The following is a 21852-nucleotide window of genomic DNA, read 5'->3' as shown; positions in this document are numbered from 1 at the left end:
CCGTGTTCCACGCGACATGGTCGCGTCAGAGCTGACACTGGTAAGCGAAATCGTATGTGTGTTTTTTTCTTCGATGTCTTTTCACTTGGTGTATTGCGGTGCGAACGCGAAGCCGACGAGCTCGAAGACAATCGCCTGCGCTGTGCTCTCATCGGTGCGCTTGGCCTACTTAATCATGACGTTGTCTTCGCTGGCGCCTCCTCAGCTGTAGAGGCAGTGCGAATCTTGAAAACTAGTTTATTCAATATGTAAACTTCGGAAGAGAAACTCGGCCACGTAGACTGTGAAGCGGTGCCAACCAATACCGTATCGGTCTCATACACACGTTTGAGGATGCGATAATCCCTTTAAAGAGCTCTCAGATGGGCAAAATGGGTATGCCGCGGTATCCCAATTGTACCGAAGTCCCAGATTGCAATATGACAGCTTACACCTGCGACGTCAGAGAACGACCGTGTTTCAAAATAGGATATAACTGAGCAACGTGTCTGCTTCGTCTGTTTTCGATTTCGGGCGAAGTTGTTTTAGCGAATGAAGCGTACATTTTAGCGACGGTTAGGCTTAGCAGGGCGGACGCGCTGGAGCAACACAAAACGAAACGACGTTGGTTAGTTTATGGTTATAGGTGAGACCTCAGGCTAGTCCAAGTTTGGTGACTATATGCATACCTGGGTAGTGTAATTTCATTACATTTCCATTGCAGGAATGTGTAATGCAATTTAATTAAATTCTATCAGAAGTAATGAGCAATGTAATTTAATTACATTTTAGAAGTAATTTGCCCAGGTATGGCTATATGTCCTCCGCGCGTGTTCTATGAGTTGCCGGCATCAGGCTGTGCTAGGTTTGCTACCTGTCCGGATTTCACCCGAACAGTTCGGAAATTCAAAGCTTGCGTTCAGTGTCCGGGTGAAGGTGTAAGCCGGACATAAAATGTTCGGGAATTGGCTAAGTCGTAGTAAAAACGTTACGATTTCGAGTTTTTCGTTTGCGTCATCGTAACCAAACGTTGAGCGATAGCTAAAATGAGCAATGAAAGCTACGTTGGTCCACATGAAGATACTGTAGAGAACCTATTATTAGAACCCTCTGTGCCCGCTCAGCTTTCAAGACTCAAGAATTTGATACGGTATTTTACAATCCACTTCGTCCAATCCAAGACGGGGTAAAAAATGGAGGGCGGTGTGGCAGTAACAGCTCCCCATAGAACGCATAGTTTGAGATAGTTCACACAGCACTAAGCACAATGCAAATGAAATTAACAGGGTCAATTAAAATGCAACGTTATGCATTCCAGCCGGCAAAACAGGGGCCCCCCTGCTTGTCTCGCCTTTCAGCATGACAGGGCTGGCATCGACGTCTACTGGTTTTCCGCCTGACGCCCAGTTATTTGTAGTCTCAAATAACTAAAGCAACGTTTGGTTGAAAAAAAAAAAAAAAAACTTTTCATACATCGTATTGATTCAAAGGTCTATGTACACAAAGCCCCCCCCCCCCCCCCCCCCGGTGTTCGGTATTGGCCGACGGAGAAGGTGGCAACCCTAGGCTGTGCCGATTTGGGTTTTTGAACATCTGGGACTTTGAAGCTGTAGTTTCTTAACTTCCGAGACTCCCTGGGGCAAAATTAATCCACAGCCCAACCACTGCGGCGTCGCTCATGATCGTAGTTATCTCGCGACTGTAACGGCGCGAATTATCATTTCCTCTGTGCACCGAGTGGTACGTATGTCCTCATGCAACACATGCATCGATTGCTTGCGTTGGAAGCGTCATCAGTGTAAACCAATTGAATGACGGCAGCTGAAGAAAAGGCGCCAGCAATCATTCAGTCATCAATTTTATCATTCAATTAAAGTACGCAACTGGGCGTTGCGAGGCTTGTCATGTTTAATTGCCTCATCCACTGCAACGTTACAGTGTAACCTCTCTTGCTGGCGGAAGATAACTGCCAGGAGCAACTGATGCTGAAGGCGAACCAAGGAGCCATTCTTAAACATTGCCTACGTGTGCCTCTTCCGATGCCACCCGAGTTGCCCGGAAATATAATTATGCGTATGATTGACATTTCTCGGGTCTGGAAGCATACACATCACGCAAGTGTACTCCCATGCGTATATACTGTTTCAAATGTCACTGTGATGTGTCAACGTGCTTCTTTCCTGTGGATGTACGGGATGAACACTTTGGATGACGGGGCACTAGTGTTGTATAATACTAATCATACTTTACACACTCTTCGCAGCAATTATAAAGCGTACGTGTCATCGGGATATTTTGCCTTTAAATCAGCGACGCAATAAGTGACGGAATAAGGGAAGGCCTTACTCTTTCAATAATTACGCTTTTATCGTCCAATAATTTGTTACGATACGGTGGACGTCACTTTACTTGTGGTAATTTGGGCACTGCTATTTTTCAACAGCCTGGAATCCTTAAGGATTTGAAGGGACTGCAACATAAACTTTATGTACAATCATTTTTTGGTGTGAGTCGTTGATATTTGAAGTGACAGTACGTCAAAATATTTCTCGACGAGCATAATTAATAATTAATAATTGGGGGTTTACGTCGCGAGACAACTGAGTCGACGAGCACACTGACAAATATATAGAACACATTTCGCTTTACCAATATAAGTAACAATATTCAACAACAAAGGCACGCGAACACACTTCGGTATCAATCATAATTTAATCCCGCTCGAAATCCTCGATTTCGGTTTGCCCCTGTTGAAACCGAAATGTGGGATTTTCATTTCTGCGTGTTTTCATGCTCAGTACAGTTTTTGCACTGTTTTTCCTTCTTTGTACGTTCGTGGGATGAAACACTGCTTTCCCCTCAGCAGACCGACGATGGGCAGGATGCGTAAGCCTTACTTCAAGCTGTGCTTTCACGTATGAATCGTACCTTCTGAACGGGAAACAATATCGTTCTTAATTAAAAACCAACATAAGCCCTCGCGTGGCACGCGAACTGCCGTGAAATTCCGCTCGGAATGGTGTTGCCGAATCAATTCATGGCACGGTCCATGAGTTTTGTGTGTATAAATTACGACGACGATAACAACAAATATAGTAAACACGCAGCCACCAATCATACGAAAGCGAGGGATCAAATCTGCATGCATAAAAGGGTAATATTCATTCGCCCTCAGCAACCTCCGGGGCAGGGCATCAAGGCATGAAAATCAGGCGACGAGGATTACTCGATGGCAATATTTGTCTAGAAAATTGAAATAACGCGAGGACGCTATCGGAAAGCGCAAGCAGATATTGATGGCTCCTGCGCCAAAGGTTCTCGCGACGTTCTGGCAGGAACGCAATAAACAGAGATGGAGTGGCAAGTACAGTTGTCTTTCGCGAAATGGCTGGTGAAACGGCAGTGAGTGGCCGAAGTTTGACACCTAGTATTAGTATTCCTCCTATAGAGAAACAGATTATGTAGTTGTTTATTTTTTATTTATTTATTTTTTTTTGCTCGCACTTCTAGGACACTCGAAACTTTGTCAGAGGACCGCAAAAGGCGAGAGCTGGGAGAAGAATGAGTTGATTTTATACGATAGAGTCAAAATTAAGTTATAGAATTTGGTGGGTCGTGCGCTTTGGTGTAGGTTGTGGTGTCGCAGGAAGGGTTGAAACGCATAACAAGCAAAACAAAAAATAAATTTCGAAGTAAATCAGATTTCTATGAGAGATATATTGTTTATGGTAAGAAAGCCACTAAAGTGTAGTAGGAAGGAGACTGCACATAGGAACGTCGGTACGTGGGTAGAAACAGGAACTGCTTGATAGCGAAGATAGTCATCACAGTAATTCTTCCGAAGGCTCGAGTAACACTTGATAGCAGCCTCTCAGGAAGAGTTAGGACGCGATCGCTCGCACCTCGCAATATCAGAATCGTGCCTTGATGTGCTGTGGTACACACATATGCGGCTTATGATGATGGAGGGCTTAGAAATCGATGCTGGGCTTCGACGTCGACCTCATCCGTTAATTAGTTGCATGTGGCGCGTCGGTGGCGTTGGACACTATAAGGCGAGTACTAGCAAAAAGTGTTAAGCTCTCACTCATCGTACCATGCACATGGGATTGGTTGAGGCTAAAGAAATGCACCTATGAATGAAGGGCCCAACAGCCGCCACTTCACACAACTAGCATCTTTCTCCGGTATGGCCAATGCAGCGGTGTGTGTCTTTCATCGGGTCGCAGTGGCGTACACCCGCTCCCTTCGTGCTGGGTCAGCGCAGGTCACGATATGCAAATAAACTCTTACTTCAAACTTTACACATACACTCATATCACATGGTGGTACCAGGCTAAGACTACAAAGACGACTTTGTTGCTACGTCACTAAAGTGAGCAGGGACAAACCTGTGACGTGCCGTCACCACCTGCGGGCTTCTTCAGTATGCATGCTCAAGAATATAACCATATACTGTAATTAAATGACTCGGTTTAAAGAAGACATCCCGGAGGAGCAACCTGGCCGTAGGCTGCAAAGATTGTACTGGAGGGCAAGGAAGCCTTGGATGAGCTCGCGATGCCAGTCAGACTTTTTTTTCTTGTTCATTCTCTACTGCACAGCCTTTTAGAATCAAGTATGATCAAATCTCTTCTGACGGGTAACGCGTTCATACCTAACATTATGATGTCCACTTGTTCAAAAAAGCTTTCTCTCAACAACTCAACTCCCCGGTTATTGCAACGAACCTGCCCTTCATAACCCTGCGACAGCAAAATGAACAGCATCAAGGGGGAGTTACCATGAGTGTGTGTGTGTGGGGGGGGGGGGGCACAAAGTGAATGTAGGAATAATTTACTCCTGCTTGGGACTCCACCCTCCTTGTAATGCATTCGCAGCGCGTTTTGGGCCCGTTATGGGGCGTGTGAGAGGATTCATTTTGTCATCAGGTATTCCGAAGTGGGCAGCGAGCCAGGCCTAACGAGATCCCCAAAGTGCAGCGAGCGGCACTGGGCGTGGAGAGAAAGGGGGGAAGTGGTGTTTGTAAATTTTAAATTATAAATTGGGCCATTTAGTAGTGGCACCAGCTGGCGCCACTTATAACAGCGCGCGCGAGAGAGAGAGAGCACCGGAATGGGTTTCGGAAAGGCTCACCTAACTAGAAGGTTCGCATAAAGAGCTTTAGGCTGATTTCCTCTTTTTCTTTTTTTCTCCACGTATGCATATGTGGGCTTTTATTATGGTTGGGTCACGAAAAGCGCAAGTTGTGATCAGCATATTTCGTCTCTTCTTCGCTTTTCTTTTAAGTAAAGCCGAGAGGAAGCCCTAATGACAATAGACTCCGTGCATTCTTTGTTCAAGTGCAGTATTCTTTGCTCGATTACATGTTGGCGTGCCGTGTGGCAAGAATATTTCGCGTGCCGAATCAGAACGGGCGTCGGGCGAGAGGAACAAGCAATCGAGCACACGATGCGTTTTGTTCGTAATAAATGGGCTTACAAGGAGGCTAGGAAGAATGTTCCATCACCATGTGATGGGGATGGCCCGAGAGCCATAATACAACAATCTTGTCTCCAGTGTGCTTCAACAAACCTAAACACGTGATGGTTTACGTGTGCGGTTCTAATTTATAGTAAGAGTATCCGTTACGCACATTTGCAACAGTCATCACAGCCGCTGTGTTTATTACTTGATGCTGATTAAGTGTTCCGGGCTCTCGCTCCTTCCTGCTCTGCTATAGAGGTGTAGAGGCCTAGATGTAGATAGAGGTGTAGAGGCCCGCGTTATCGTCGCGCTGGCGAGCCGCCACAGAGGTATTCCTTCACATGCCACGTAAATAGATAAAGGAGAACTTCGCAACCATTATGCATTTCGATCGAGTCGAGATATGTAGGACATGGTCGAGTTATCCATCGAGTGCAATTTTCATTGTTTTTTGGTAACGTTTCTTCCCGAAGGTGGCGAATGAAGGAAGCTATTTCAGGGGAATCATTATCCAGTTTGAAGTGTGTTACGTATCATCATTATATATGTCGTAGTAGATTTGTATAAGGATATCGATAGCGATTTCAATTAGTGGCCGCTTCACAAGGATTGCCTCGCGGCTACTAATGTACTATAATGAATTAGCTTATGTTGCAATAAAATGAGTTGAGTTGAGTTGATAGCCACCCTACATAGAAGCAGGCCCTACTTTTTCAAGTTATATACGACACACATTCAGTTGGTTTGTGCTACACTCTCAGAAAAAAGGGTGGAGTAGTTACACCTTTTAGGAGATAATAGTTGTCGCATATGTTGTGCCTAAAAATGTTGCAAAGTTCTACCTGCTACCTCGCTCTCTGCCACGAATGATGGGGTTGCCCCTTCTGATTCGGTGAGCGAGGGGGGCGTAAGCTTTTTGTAGCAATTTGGATATATGATAATTGCTTTTACCACCATTTTACACCCTTTATCAGACGCTATGTTGACCTAGGTGGTAACTATAACGTTACCACCTTTTCACACCCTTTTTTCTTAGAGCGTATCCGATGATTACGCCTATTCAGTAGCCTAGATAGCTGTGCCGGGATGAGAGCTGGGCGCTATTTGCTGCATTGTAGTATTTGTGGATCGTCGTCATTGAGCTCTGAATAGTCAAGAAGTTCGAAGCGACCTCTACATGAACATTAGAGTAGATAGAACCTTACGCCATGTAATCTACTGTCGGTAACCATGAAAAATTTTAGGTTGTAAAATTTTGTACCGCATTGTAGTGGTGCCTTTTATGCGGAAATCTTCAGATCAGAGGGCAGTGCCGTTGGTTGTTAACTAGGGAAGCTTCGGACAAGACACGCAAATGAGCAGGAAGACTGAAATTCGAACGATGCGTGGCAAAATTGCACTACGCTGGCTTGCACAGCAACGATAACAGGCAGAGGATGTAGGCAAACAGCATATCGAAAGACATTGTAAATCTTCGTATAGACCTGCTTCCGTGGGCCAGGTGGCGCGAGTGAGCAGCAACGTCAGCGCCCTAAAATATGCAACGCGTGGTAGTTTAGCGGACGACGTGGCACTTTCAAACAGGGTGTCGAACCGAACCCGAACCCGAACCGAAAACCGTACCCGAACCGTTGTTTTTGCCTGAACTGAACCTGAACCCGAACCGAAATTTTCATGACACTGTTGAACCCGAACCGGAGCAGAACCGGAAAAAATAATAGGGGTAACCGGTTCGCAGCAAAACGGTTCGGACATCAAAGAAGTCAAGCCTCAAGTGCCTCCCAATACCCGAACGAGGACACATTGGTCTCGATATCATGGATTTCGCAAATTTTCACCTAGCAGTCAAACGAGGACTCAGCGCCTTTTTTAACATGTTGAAGCGCATTGTCCTTGTGAGCGCAGCCGCAAGCGCCCCACTCACGCGCTTCGGCGTCTGCTCTTCAGAGAGGAAGCACCACGCGGATGAATGAAGCAGGAATAGAGTATAGGCCAGTTGTGTAGCTATATAGGACGAATATGTGATTAAGCAACCGTCCAAAATTTCCCTTTACACGTCAGCAGTAAAAGTTAAACAAGTCAGAAACATGGGAAGTGGAGAAGGGGCGCACGCAGAACCGTGCCTGTTTGATTGGTCGTGCTTTGAAAAAAATGTAGTTCTGCTTACTGGTAGTGCAATTGTATCGTGACAGGTTGCCTTTGTGTTGTGGATTAACTGGTACACTGCTGTGAACTCGGGCAGAGCAAGGCTGAAAGACTTATTTTCGACATGATTCAGTACAATTGCAGATCGATTCACGCTGCGAATTCAGTGCGCCGACAACTACCGCCGTCTGTGTATCTTGCTGGCATTGTGCGTGTGAAAAAAAAAGGGGGTTTGGGAACAGAAGGTATCAGGACTACACCGCTCCATCAGCATGGACGCTATTCGCAAGTGTTCATCCTTGTTCATTTGCAAGTGTTCATCAAGTGTTCAAGGAGTACCTGACAACTAAAAACGTCAATGCAGACAACAGCCGTAAGCTAGCCACGCATATCCTGATAAAAGCAGTTCTATTGGAGATATAAAATGGAAGCGTTGAACCGGTTCGCGAACCGGTTCGAGGCTGCGAACCGGTTTGCGAACCGGTTCGATTTTTGCCTTGCCCGAACCGGAACGAAATCCAAGCAATGCGAACCCGAACTCGAACCGAACCCGTATTTTTTGCGGTTCGACACCCTGCTTTCAAATACATGGTCTCGGGTTGTTCTCACTTGGCAAGATGGACCGCTTTTTCTGTGGATTTCCTGCAGGTTTTGTAGCTCTCTTTGACGCATACTGCTCGAAAGACCATGCAGAACCCGCTGATCAAACTCCCTACTGTTTGGATCCGTGGCCGCTTGAGCCCGAAATGACGCTCCGCAAACTTTGATGCAACAGCCCTGTGGACCGGTACTATGAGGGTAATGTCTCGCGATGAAGCTGCACGATTGGACTGCATACGATAAGAGCGATTATGTGGCGATCTTACCATTCATAGCTGGGCGGTAAATGAACTTTTGTTCAAAAGGATTCAGCAATTTTTTAGTGCGTAAACGCTAAGCCGTTTTCCCTGTCAGTAAGTGCTTTTTGCGTACCGTTACTCCGGCATTGTGCTCGAGTCCATGCCGCCATATCGTATTAGTGTCAGTAGCCAACACTAATGTGCTGGAGGGTTCCTACGTCTCAGTTCAGCTTCGTTAGGGTACTGTTGTCTAAAAGCGCCCGAAGAAACCCTGGAGGGAATATCCAGGCGGGCAAGTTTGTTTGTTTGTTTGTAAGAAAACAAGAGAGGAGAAATTGAACTTGCCACCTGACGTGTTCTGCTGCTCATAACATAAGTACATAAGTTCTCCCCCCCCCCAAAAAAAAAACGAAACAAACAACAACAACAACAAAACAGAAAAACTACTACGTACTTCACTACCTCTCAGCTGCTCTGGTCGCAAGTTCGCTATTGACAACTTCGATATTCACTATTCACATGACAGGCACGTAAATTTTATTGCTGCGTACATTTATAAACACAGCTCGAACCTATACACCGCTACGCGCCCATATTCGAGATCATCATGTCCGGCAGAAGTATTCTAGGCTGCAGCTTCTCCTTATTCAAAACTAACGTGTGCTTCTTGGAGATCGGCAGCACAGTCGAGTACCACAGTGACAACGGATGGCAAGCATACAAATTACACATAGATAGAGTTGTGCATTAATTGTACGTTGTACCCAGTGGTGAGAGGACCTAACAAAATGCTACACTTAACAGCACGATAGACATACTCGCACCATAGGTCAAACGTCGCGCTTTTGGGCCAAGCTGCACAATGCCCCTCACGGTATTTTGACTCCGCGAGCAAGGAATAGCAAGCCGTCTTTTCTGCCTGATTTTTCCTGCCAAAATGTATAGATTCCCCCCCTCTCCGCGAGCATGGTACTAATTTTTAGAGGGTGATGATACTATGCCACACTGCTTCAGCAGCGTGAAGGGATGTGCCTCAGGACGAGAGCCGCCGATATTTCGAACAGAGACTGTTCTTCTAGGCGTCGTCTTCTGGTTGTCGTCTTCGCCCAGAAGAAGGACAGTCTCTGTTCGAAATATCGGCGGCTCTTGTACTGAGGTACTTCCCTTTACATCTCCTTACAGCTTCGCTGGATTTTCTACCCTTCTATGATTCAACAGCGTGTTGTCCCTGTCATCTCCGTCACACGTAGCGCGATTAGAATGTTTTGCGAAAATAAATTTTAAATGCACTCATTTCTTTAACACACTTTTGAAGCTTCGGTGAAGCCACACGCACCAAAACGTCCTCTCCTGTTGGCTATCTGCCTCTTTCTCTCCTGCATTTCATTACGAGTGGCTTCCTGTCAGAAACCTGCCTTTGTTGATCATCTCATTACGCTCTACTATTAAGCTTTCCGTTAATGGATGACATTAAGACACCGCGAGATACGACAAACCTGCCCCCCTTTACTACAGTTCCATTCAATTATCTAGATGCTCTTGAAATCCCGTTCCCAAACTAGAGCTATATTTCACGAAGTCGTCCTTTCTCCCTCCGCAGGTCAATGACATAAATTTTGAGTTGGGATCCCACAACGCAAATGACCGTTTCCGTGTTCTGCACACAGACGCCACTATGGGAGGGATTTGTCAGCTTCGCACCATTAATCCTGCAGCTGCAACTAATCCTTTCGCCTAATGCCCCGGTAATCTGCGTTCCAATGAGCGGAAGGAAGTTCGTAAAGCCCGCATCCAGATAGACTGGAGGAGGCCGTCTGTGGTCGACGCGGCTTGACCGTACGCAGCACGCCCTCAGCCTACTCTGTCATGCATTGATCGCTGCACAGATTGACCGTAGTCCGGGCCGTTGTGGATTGGCTTTATTCTGAAATTTCCAACGCGTGGCTCGTGTGCCTCAAAAATTGCACTGCGGAGACCGTAGCACTGTTGGGTTTTACAAGCAAGCGGCATCCGTCCCGATCGATTCCGAATCTATAGTGCTGTTTACTCCTCGTTCATGACCGACAATAACGCCTAAAATGCGACGCGGATAAGTGGAGTAAGTTCCTGTGCTATTTGATGTAATGCATGGCAAGAGCAGACGACGTATTTGAGAGTACGCCGGAATGCCCTCTCTGGAAATAGGAGAAAACGTCACTCGGATAAGGCCAATCAATGGTGGGGATGGTGATGGAACTGCTTGCCGTAGTCGGCCACGCTCAGGCGGGCAACGTCACGACTATTGCGCAGTGGGGTATCGTATTTGAGTCCGGGGCACCTCCCCAGGCCAATCAGTGACCGCCTTTTGACGCGGACAAGTCCAATCAGGGAATGGCCGGAAGACGTTTGGCAACCGCCCGGCGGGTGGGATGACGTCTGCAGGTGAGCGGCGGAGGGTCTGCGATGTTTGTGATCGGCTTGTGGAATGTTACTTCTGGGTTAGCGTCGGACGTGTTGGTGCAGCCAGGACATTAACACAGTGTTCCACGCGACATGGTCCCATCAGAACTCGCACTGGCAAGCGGAAGTCGGCGTATTGACCGATGACTTTGCACTTGAGTATCACAACAATCGCCTCCGCTGTGCTCCCATTCGTGCGCCTGGCTTACGTCATCATGATGTTACTATCGCTGCCGAGGGAGTGCGAATCTTTAAAACTCGTTTGTTTAATACGAGGGTGGATCAAATATAAACTTTCATTTTATATTTTTTATTTGTAGTTAGAAATAAATGAAGTGCGCATTATTTTTCTACATTATCTCCGGATGTAACAATGCATTTTTCCCTGTTGGTCGGTAGCTTTTTTTATCCCCTCTTCATAAAAAGAAGTGGGTTATGTCAGCAGCCAGTTGCGCACAAACTCCTCCACTGCGTCGTCGTCGTCGAATCGTTGTCCTCCCAGTGCTTCTTTGAGTGGCCCAAACAGGTGAAAGTTACAAGGCGGTACGTCAGGGCTATAGGGAGGGTGTTCCAGTGGCGTCCAGCCCATTTCCCCTAATTTTGCACATGCGACGGCTGCAGTGTGGGCGTTGTCATGGAGGAGAATCGCTTTACGTGTTGGTTGCTCACGCGTTTCGCTGCGATAAGCACGTTTAACCTCACTCAAAGGTCACAGTAATATGAAGCGTTGATGGTGCGACGATCGTGCAAGAAATCAATGTGCAAAATGCCACGCTGGTCCCAAAAAACAGTTGCAAGCACCTTGCCAGCTGACAGCCGAGTCTTGGCTTTGACAGGGGCTTTCGTTTTCAACCTCGTCACGGCCTTCCACAAACTCCTTATGCCAGGCAAAGACACGCGGCCTTGACAAGTGTTTGATTCTCGAACTGTGCCGTCAATCTGTGCAGAATTTCTGTCGGTTTTACACCCTCACGAGCAAGAGACTTTATAATAATACATTGCACAATCGACGGGTGTACCTCTTTCTCAGTCATCGTATGACGGACTACTGAGGAAATGTAACGACACCGGTCGGCTTCTCACGTAACTACTGACCCACCTACCTAGCACGTGCACAATGCGGCAGCGCGCGCCAATTGATAGAACGTGCTCTACAACAAAAGTCTCGTTTATATTTGATCCACCATCGTGTGTAAGCCAGCGCAGGTCTGAAAGGCAGCAGTTCACGGAAGTTCACGAAAAGTCAACGGCTGCCAGTGGCCAGCGGAACACGAACCCAGACCTCTCTAACTACCGACCAGATTATGCTACCATTACACTACTCCGACATCGTGCTTCTTTAAGAGATCAGAAAACGCTGACTTTCAGGTAGTTGCTTTGGCGTTGGTGAGGCTTAAATGTTGTGTTTGCCTTAAACGTTCAGACTGCTTTTTATGTTACTATCAATCAGCAGACGGCACATCGTGTTCAACGTCCTTCGCGGAAGGCGGCGTGTTCAAGCAAGTTGTGCCCTGCCACGAAGGCGCTGACGTCCTCGAATCCGGCCGAGGTCGCCCCATAACAAAACAGTATCCCTCTTAAGTGTTTCGGGTTAACGCAACAACAAGAACAGATGATGATTCAGATTAATGATGATGAATGGGGGTAACGCGTTAGAGGACAAAGTTACCGCTTTTGATAACTAGCCACTTGGCTGTAGTTACTTCTGAGCCCTGACAAGGAACTCAACCTGTATTGGGTAATTTGCTGAAGTGTCGTAATTTTCCGTCGTCTTGCTTGTATCGATGCATAACGCCCACCGACGAAAGTAAGCGAAACTTAAAAAAAAAGTTCGATGTACAACGTGCACCGTAGAGGTGAAAATACTGCATAAAAACTGCAGTCTTGACGTCTCCGTTAGTGTCCACAGAAATCAGTGACCTCGGAGCCATCACACCCCGATCCACACAGAATATGTGTGGATTTCGGTCCCTTCGCCGCTCTCGAATCAATTCCATCTGAACAACGGCAGCTTTCTCAAACGAGTTTTGGATCACTGACACATGATTTAACCTTGAACGCAGGCTACCTGCAACCTACGTGGCGCAATGAGGGGTAGATGATACACTATGGGCCGTCAGAACACGGGGACTTTTTACAGTTTAGCGGTGGTAGTAACTTTTTTACCACGCGCAAAGGGAATCACCCATTTACATTTTTGCTGCCGGGATGCGGCCAACCTTGTCAGTCTTGTGTCCCTCAGGTGGGCAAAATTAATCCACAGACCGACCACTCTGGAGTCGCACATGATTATGGTTGTCGCGCGACGTAAAGCTACGAATTATTATACACGTGATCTCTCCTGGAAGAAGTAAGACCAAACTTCATAACATTTAACATTTTTCGTGACATTTTCGCACATACCCTCACTTTAAAAGTGCCTCTTGTTGGATACAGCGCGGACGCCAGTATTGGCCGCCCTTACTAATCCCTGTCTTCGTAGACGAAACGCAAGATGTTGCTGCAAGTTTTGCAAGAGACGCAAGACGCAAAGTGAAGATGCGTTCATGACTTGAATTATCAACTTTTTGGGTAGTGGCTTCTTGCTTAAGTGTGTTGGGCCCTTTGTTTAACCCATTCGCATTTTTTTACACGCCTTCTTATTGTTTTCATTTCAGATTGTGCAACTACTGCTTTTTTCGTCTCCACTGTATTTCACAATGTAAGGAGAATTGTCGTCACAGAAAGTTGGTCGAAAGTTTCAACTAGAAGCTCACAACGGGAACTGGCAAGAACCAAAAATTTTGTTTTCGCATAACGCAATGCGCGCGCCCTCATTATCATTATCCGCCTGTACTTTCTTCGCTTCGCATAAAGTTTCGCTCCCAACCCAGTATTCTCGTGGGAAGCTTGAGTGTTGAGCTCTCTGCTATTATTGGCCTTGGGATATGTAAATTCACTTCCCTATGTGCTGTCCCACCTCACCCCGCGCTACACGTCAGAGCCAAGCGAAGCGTTTGCAACCCAAGCGTCAGTGTTCCAGCCATGCTAGGCGATTATGCGCATTCATGAACTGCTCTGCCCTAGTAATAACGCGCAAATCACTCCGCTGTCGTGTTCTCCCACACGACATGGGCTTAAAGGGTACGGTTTCGAAGCTTTACATTAGGGACATGGCATGTTACCTTACTTGGTAAACCATGCGTTGCTGTACTGGAAGGCTCGCGCACTGCATTCTTTAATTACGGTTATTTTTTCTTCGTGCGATATGTCGTGCATAGGGTTCCGCGCTTCCGGCATTTGCCGAAAAATGTCGAACATGCCGGTATCTGATTGCACTTTTCTTCCTCCGGGGCATATTTTCGTTTTTCCTTCGCCTGGTTTCCAGGTGGAATGCGGGAAATACAGCTGCTAGCGTCTAGTCCAGGAAAAAACCTTCTTCTGTAACACTCTGATCAGTGGGTGAAAAGGGTTCAATTACACGTGGTACCTTCTAACGAAGGAAAGGGGATTCTTTGCTTTCTCGATGTCCTCCTACCAAGCTGCTCTCCCTCCATAGTCCTTCCGCCTACTGATTATAGCGGCCGATTTTTCGACGTCTATTTTTGGCGCAAGCGTTTTAAAATGCGGAAAATATCCGAATTTGACAAAGCATATAAATGCCGGGTAAAAAACGTCGAATGTGCCCAGAAATAAAAGCCGAAAACGCGGCACCCTAGCACTCATGCACAACACTAATAATACAAGATGTTCGTACGGAATACACAGAAAATGGCATGAACGCGGGCAAGATGGGCGATAAGTTACCGGATGGGAAAGCCAGTGCTTGGGCGACAAAGCACAACGTTCGCTAAGAAAATTTGACGTTGATGACGACTAACGAAGCTGAGAGTAGTTGTTTAACTTTGAGCTCTGGGGAACCTGGAGGTGGAGGCGCGGCGGAAGTAGTAGAGCGCCGTGTAGTTGGAGACTGGAGAAGCAATGTTGTTATCGGAGTTGCGCTGTTCCCTGGTCAATCTTGCAAAGCAACAACAGTGCATGAGGCCCAAGAGCATAGGTGGGGAAGTTACTTTTATTTTGTAGTGCACTACTGTTACTCACTACTTTTTCAAAAAGTAACGCGTTACGTTATTCGTTACTGTTGCGGTAGTAGGTAACGCGTTACTAACGCCGTTACTTCTCATAAGTAATGCCGTTACTTTTGCATTACTTCACCAGTTGTCAAGATGTACCATTTTTGGTTGAGTCACATAAGTGCATTCCGTAAATCAATACAAGCAACGTTGGGCACAAACAAGTGTCACGCATGAACAAAACTTACATGTACGATTTATTGCAACGCAGAAGTAGTTGATGTTCGCAATTTTCATCTGTGAGCTTCGCTCCTTTTAATGACGCCTAAGGACCAGTGAGTGCTCCTTGTCAAGGTTGATAGAGACGGTGACCTTTTATCTCACACAGTACAAATCCAAACAACCAATCCCTTGGTACTTTGTTACTTGTTCAGAGGGTAGACGCTATTTTTCTGTTGCTTTTGCCCCATGCTCCCCAAAAATACCAGCGGGAGTGAAAAACAGAGGTGGTAAACAAAGGTGACATCTCAACCAGGGCAGGTCAATAACCCTTCTTTTGCGTTCTTCGTGGGTGCCGGTGTGACCTTCTTGTCATTGTTGAAGATGAATAGAAAAAATCGGCGATTTTCCCGGATTCTGCAGGCACGGTCCTCGCTCAAGACTTCAAGTTTAGACGATGAAGCATTGTTCCCGAACATGCAGTAACGCATAACGCCGTTACGCGTTAGTTATTAAAAATGTAATGACGTTACGTTACTGATTACTTTTCTCCCAAATGTAATGCGTTACCATATTTCACTACTCGAATGTAACGCGTTACCGGTAACGCACTACTTTGTAACGCGTTACTCCCCACCTATGCCCAAGAGTAGGAACGGGCCCTCGTGAAAATAAATTTGGCCTGTCTATTGACTCTGTTTGGACGTTGTTTGGCCCCTTTGGCTTTTCTTTTTCCCTTGCCTTTCTATAGACAATTGTACAAATAACGTCTAAAGACGTGCTTTGGACACCTTTTTTCCCGCATGTCCAAAGCACTCTTCCAAAGGAAGTCTATAGACGTTCTTTGAAAATTCTTTTTCTCCACATTTAATAGACAATAGGAAATAGAAATACAAAAGACAGTTCATTCGAAAACTTGATGATTGATTGAAAAAAATGGGGATTGTAGCCCTCATCACGAGGGCCGGCTACCCCAGATTCGAAAACTTAGTGAAGCAAAGACAGCATCGTGCTGTCATGCTATTTCAGTCTCTTCTGTTTCTACATATACAGCACATTTTCAGAAGCTTGATCATAATTTTTAATTTGTGTTTATATATACATGGATGTGTGACTCCCACATGTATAAAATGATGAGTGCAGATCACATCACGAAAAATGTGTTGTGTTCTCGCAATGACGAAAACTATGACAATCCATTACAGAACAATTTAATGCACCTGTGTTACTGCACAAAAAAAAAAGAAAAAGAGAGAAAAGGAAATAAAAGGTCAAACGAACACTGAGGTCATTACATACACAATTACATGCAAAAGCGGTTGACACGCAGAATTGGCCAAGAGATTAAAAAATCTAGATTTCAGAAAAGTTCTGTAGATCAGTACAACCCACTGGAAAACTGCAGGTATTCATACAACACTGCTTGGCACCTCAGGCGAGGGCCACGTGTATCAGTCGTGGTTATCCCCAATGTGGGTCAACGGGGTCATCCAATGAGTCGACGGGACTGGTTAGCCTCCCATTCAGGGGAAAGGCACCATTGACAAAGGGACAAAGTGACCTATTTCGCCATTTGTCGTAGGTGTGGAAGCGTGAAGAGGTCTGTCTTGCCGTGTTCCTTCACAGATTTGCCTTGTATCGCCAACTGTAGGATGGGACAAACGAAAGCATGCTCACATCACATTTCAAAAATCACAGATTTGCCTTGCAGAAAATGCACGTTTTAGTGATGTGGCCCCATATGAACGCTTTGTATGTCTACCCGGTGGATCAAATATTTGATGTGGACATTGGTTTGCACGGTGCGCGTGTGGTGGAACGAAGCTCCCCGTGAAATGGGATCTGGTCGCTGAACCGTCCGAAGGTTTTATCGTAGCAGCTGGTAAGTTACTTGCTTATCTGAAGCTCTTGGCGCCGTGTGTGCCCGTACATTTTACGAGTAGCATTTTTAGGAAGGTGTTCTCTGCTGCATGCATGCGGTTCATAATCTCTTCTATTGGTACAGGGGATGCTGCAGCCTTGAAAAAAAATAGGTTAGGAATCCTCAAGGCGCTCGAAATCGTTGCCGACCTATGTGGAAACTACGTAAGTACCCCATGATCGTGATTAATTTATTCTCTCATTGTTTGCCATCACAGTTTGGATGATCAAAATGGCTACACGCGTGGCTTGCGTGAAAACGGGATTTGCCGACGGAATGCTCCAATAACCGAGCGTCCATGGGAAACCATCCCAGTACCAAATTTAGGAATGCAATACGTAACTGGAATCGGAGAGTTTGTTGAATGCACTCGTTCATTAATCAATCGTAACCGGGAAAGAACTCATTCGAACTGCCGTACGGAAGAGTGAAGGGCTCACCGTTGGCCATGCTTACATTTAACGATAGATAGGCTTAATAGAGCGGCAATGCCGGAGCTCTAACAGCTCTAGCTTTGCCCCTTTTTATACTTTTATTTGTTTTGGATTTTGTTTGGATTTGTTTAGATTGGAAAGTGATTGTGACATGGTGCATGGCTATGCGATAAATGTGCGGGATAGCATCGCCGTCAGAGAGGGACAGTCTGGGATATTGTTTTTTTTTCTTTTTTTGATTGCGTGTTAGCGCCGCGAAGCAACTGTGGCTATGAGCGGCGTCAATCTGGGATATTGAGTACCCAGATATTCTTAAACAGGTTCTTCTGGTAACATTTTTTGAACGCAGGTCACAGCAACACAAGAGCCCACTGGCACTACATGTGACAAGAACGTGAAACGAGCAGCTGAGCTAGAAGACGAGAACGAAGCACTGTCCAGAAGGCTCCCGAAGTGTAGGAGAAAAAATTATGTATGAGGAACAATAAATTTTCTGGCGTTTCACATGTCTGACTTGGTCAGTGTGTTATCTACGACAGGGCGCGTTTTGGGGGGGGGGGGGAAGAGAACATGCGAAAACAAATGCATGCAGGCCACCGTAAGAATTCAAAGAGAAGGAGCATTTCAACTGCAATGGGCGGAAGCCCCAGAAGGTGACCTTTATAAAGTCTATAGCATGTCCAACGACAGATTATCTTTTGCTTTCCAATAGCCCAAATGCTATAGAATGTCCGTACCAAATAGCTAAACGGAGGAAAAAGGAAGGAAAGTACTGTGTCCAAACAGCGTCTATGTGCCGTCTATTTGTTGTCTATAGCCCCTTTAGACTTTTCTCTATAGAAATGCTATAATATGACCATAGGATTTTTCACAAGGGGGGGCTAAAGACACCAACGCTGGAGACAAAGGGAGTTGACTCTGTACCATTCGTCCTTTCTCTCGTCCAGGCTAAGGCTTTCCCATGACGAAGCTATCCTCTTTGCACTCTATCCTCTATCCTCTTTGCAATCGCGGTTGACGATTTTCTGTCTGTCCTGTTTACACAAGTGATCCACCGCTGTTATTTATCCTCACTTGGACGGCACTCAAAGGCGAACGGAGTTCCACTTTCTTGAAGTATCTCACAGGGACAAGTGATATCATTTCGCGTACTCCTGTTTCAAACGGATATCGATTGCTGTGTACTTCCATGCACCCTTGTAAGCTAGTAAAAGCGCAAGGCGTGGTATACTACCGCGCTCTGAGATTCTGTGAGTGAAGTCCATAGCAACGGCTGTCGAAAGAAAAAATCGACAAGTATGAAATCCGCGCGACTACAATGCCATGTTCGCAAGTTAGAAATACATTGCTCACTCAGACATGGGGACTTGCCGCAGTTGTTTACTGTGACAGTCTCTACTTGCCGTTCAAATCTAATCTTGCGTACACTACCTTACGCGAGCCACGTATGTTTAATTTCACATCTCTCGGTCTAGAGACGCAGTTCAATTTTCTCAACTCACACTTGTTTGTTATAGGACTCGTGCTCTGTTTGATGTCTTAGCTAGACGCTCTATACGAACTTGGTGACCCGGAGTCAGGACGCAACATGAATAATCTGCAAGGGCGACATCGATGACAATGTTTTTTCGCGAAATAAACGCGCAAAAGACCGGACTTCCAGTGCGTTTTATAATAATTTGATGGCCATTCTTTCAACAGTTATGTATCATACAACAACAACTTTATTACAGCTTATGTATCATGAGTGTAGTGTACCAAACGTATAAAGTGCGATGAAACGTCCACAAACGCTTTCGGGTTTTTCTTCATTGCGCTGCAGTACTCTAACATGTGCAACTCGGCTGCACGCCCCGGCATTTCGGGTCTGCGGATATACCCGCACTGCCCGTGAGTGCGGATTCGGAGATCGTGTCTGCGGGTGCGGTGCGGGTGTGGGTTGAGAATTATATACCCGCGCACACCTCATCGGACCACTCCGCCATCAGTTTCAAGTACATTACCGCTTGTGTGGATCTATACACGAGGGGCCAATTTCCATCAAAACCTTCGCAGAAGCGTTTGTCAACACATGGGTAGCCAGATTCCGGTGTCCGAAAACCAATGCAACGGACAGAGGTCGGCAGTTCCAGAGTACCCTTTTCACGGCCCTAACCAACCTCCTCAGAACCCGGCACACAGCAAAACCCTACCACCCAACAGCGAATGGGCTAGTCGGACGGCTGCATCGAGAGCTGAAAATCGAGTTCTTATAGCTCAGGCCAACCCTGTGCACTGGGCTCGACACCTTCCCTTTGCGATATTAGGGATAAGGTCAGCTCAAAGAACATCCTGAATGCGCCCCAGCAGAAATTGTGTATGGGTCACCGCTAGGCCTTCGGGGAAATTTCTCATCCCATCAAGCGCCCACCGACTACATATACAAGCCCTGCGACACTTCTTTCACAACGTCATCCCAGCCTGGCACACCGACGGTATGTACAGCTCCAGTCAACCTTAATAATAGCACCAGAAAAATATGGTCCCGTTCCCCAGCGCGATTACAGAAACCCTTGGGGCCATAAGGAAATCTTAGTTGAACAACATTATTCTGTTAGTTTAATGCAAGGATTTTGTTCATTTAACATTCCCCCAGGGTGGATGTTATCGCGCTCGGAAACGAGACCGAATTTTTTCCAGTGCTATTATTAAGGTTGACGGGAGCTGTACAGTCTTCATTAGTCGAGAGATAAGCAACTCAACCCGTGTATTCGACAGGACGGACCTTGTAAAACCACACGGAACACTCCAATACACAGGTCTGTATTCAGTGCTATCTCGAACATCGAAGATGTTTGGCGTTGAGATCAACGGCAAGCAGGACACACTATCGCTCGACCGCGTCAAGCCGGCGTACGTCTTATCATGCCTCTCCTTTCCCACTCTCCTTGGTCCACACACCCTTTCCCCTCATCCGCTATAATCAAGAAAGCGAGTCACCTGGTCATCCTGGAAATCGACCGTCTATATATGTCCTACGACAACGTAGAGGGGGAGCCACGTAGCGCCCTTGGTGGCACCTTATATAGAACACGATAGAATAAAAGTGCTTGCCTCAGTTATTTCTGGCAGGCGCACCGCGCGGACCTTTAAGCCACACGCTCTTGTCTTGTCTTCTGTCTCTTGTCTTAGCTAGATGATCTAAAGTCGCATATGTTGGTTACAGTCGCATACAGATGGTTTGCAGATCCGACCACTCAAGTATACAATTGATATTTTAGCTTCTGTCCTTACACATATATCCAACCTGTGTCTTCAGTCGGGTGTTTTTCCTGTGCGCATGCAGATTGCAAAAGTTGCAGCGTTGTTCAAGAAGGGTGATAAACACTGTGTAGCAAATTATAGACCGGTCTCTGTTTTACGTGTCTTCTCTAAATGGATTGAGAATATTATTTATGCTCGAATGTCTTCTTTCTGTGACACACATAACATAATTTCCAGTGGGAAGTTTGGCTTCAGAGAACATAGAAACAACAACTTTATTTTTAAGATGAGGAATGAGGAGTTTGATCGTTAGGGGCGATACTCTAGTCCATCGCTGGTGATGATGTGGGGAATGAAATAATGAGCCTCTTCACAATAAGGATCGAAGTCCAGAAAACATAAAGTCTACTGAGTTGGCATTGCTTCATCAAAACGAATATATGTGTTATACGTTGCTTTGAGCAACGAAGCGTTGTCCTTGTAGTATTAATCGACTTTACACACACCTTTGACTGTATCGATCATCATCGCCTTCTAGCGAAATTATATAAGTATGGTTTTCGTGGTCGAATTCGAACTTTACTTACATTGATCATACTTAGCACATCGCCTCCAGTACGTCGAGGTTAACAGTTAAAATTCGCCGGTTAGATCAATAATAGCTAGTGTCTCCCAATGCAGTATTCTCGGGCCTCTACTTCTTAGCTTATATGTAAATGATCTTGTTAATATACCGGCAGATGCATAATATATCTCGTATGCGGACGATCTTACGCTATTGGTTTCGTCTAGTATATCGTTGAAAACACGATTGAATACACTAACATAGCATTAGGTAAAATCCATCGTGGGGCACAAGATAATAAGCTAAAAATCAACGCTAGCAAGACAAAAGCTATTATGTTTCGAAAAAAAAAAATAGTTTCGACACCTGTTGATCTACTGCTAGGTTTGCATAAGGTACAAGTTGTAGACAGCGTTGAAGTCCTGGGAGTTGTTTTCACTAGCCACTTGAGATGGGATGACCACAAAAAAGCTCTAGTTATGAAGCTTTCTCGGATTACAGGAATTATTTCCCGTAATCGTTACCTGCTCCCAATTAAGGTTAAGCTTTT

At 45.9% G+C, this 21852-nt stretch overlaps 1 protein-coding gene and 1 long non-coding RNA gene across 2 annotated transcripts in view; one reads left to right on the top strand and one right to left on the bottom strand.

The window, feature by feature from the left end:
• Nucleotides 1-21852, top strand: part of LOC135378260 (hemicentin-2-like) — a 470289-nt gene that overhangs the window by 339131 nt on the left and 109306 nt on the right. The gene's annotated exons all lie outside the window — the stretch shown is intronic.
• LOC135378261 (uncharacterized) overlaps nucleotides 16362-21852 on the bottom strand; it is a 74414-nt gene continuing 68923 nt past the window's right edge. Inside the window, exon 3 of the long non-coding RNA XR_010418317.1 lies at nucleotides 16362-16784. This is a non-coding gene — a long non-coding RNA (uncharacterized LOC135378261). The remainder of the gene's footprint in view (nucleotides 16785-21852) is intronic.

Source organism: Ornithodoros turicata, chromosome 1 (genome assembly GCF_037126465.1).
Source record: "Ornithodoros turicata isolate Travis chromosome 1, ASM3712646v1, whole genome shotgun sequence".
Taxonomy (NCBI): domain Eukaryota; kingdom Metazoa; phylum Arthropoda; class Arachnida; order Ixodida; family Argasidae; genus Ornithodoros; species Ornithodoros turicata.
The sequence above is the reverse complement of the archived record's forward strand: the minus strand, read 5'-3'. Positions and strand labels throughout refer to the sequence as shown.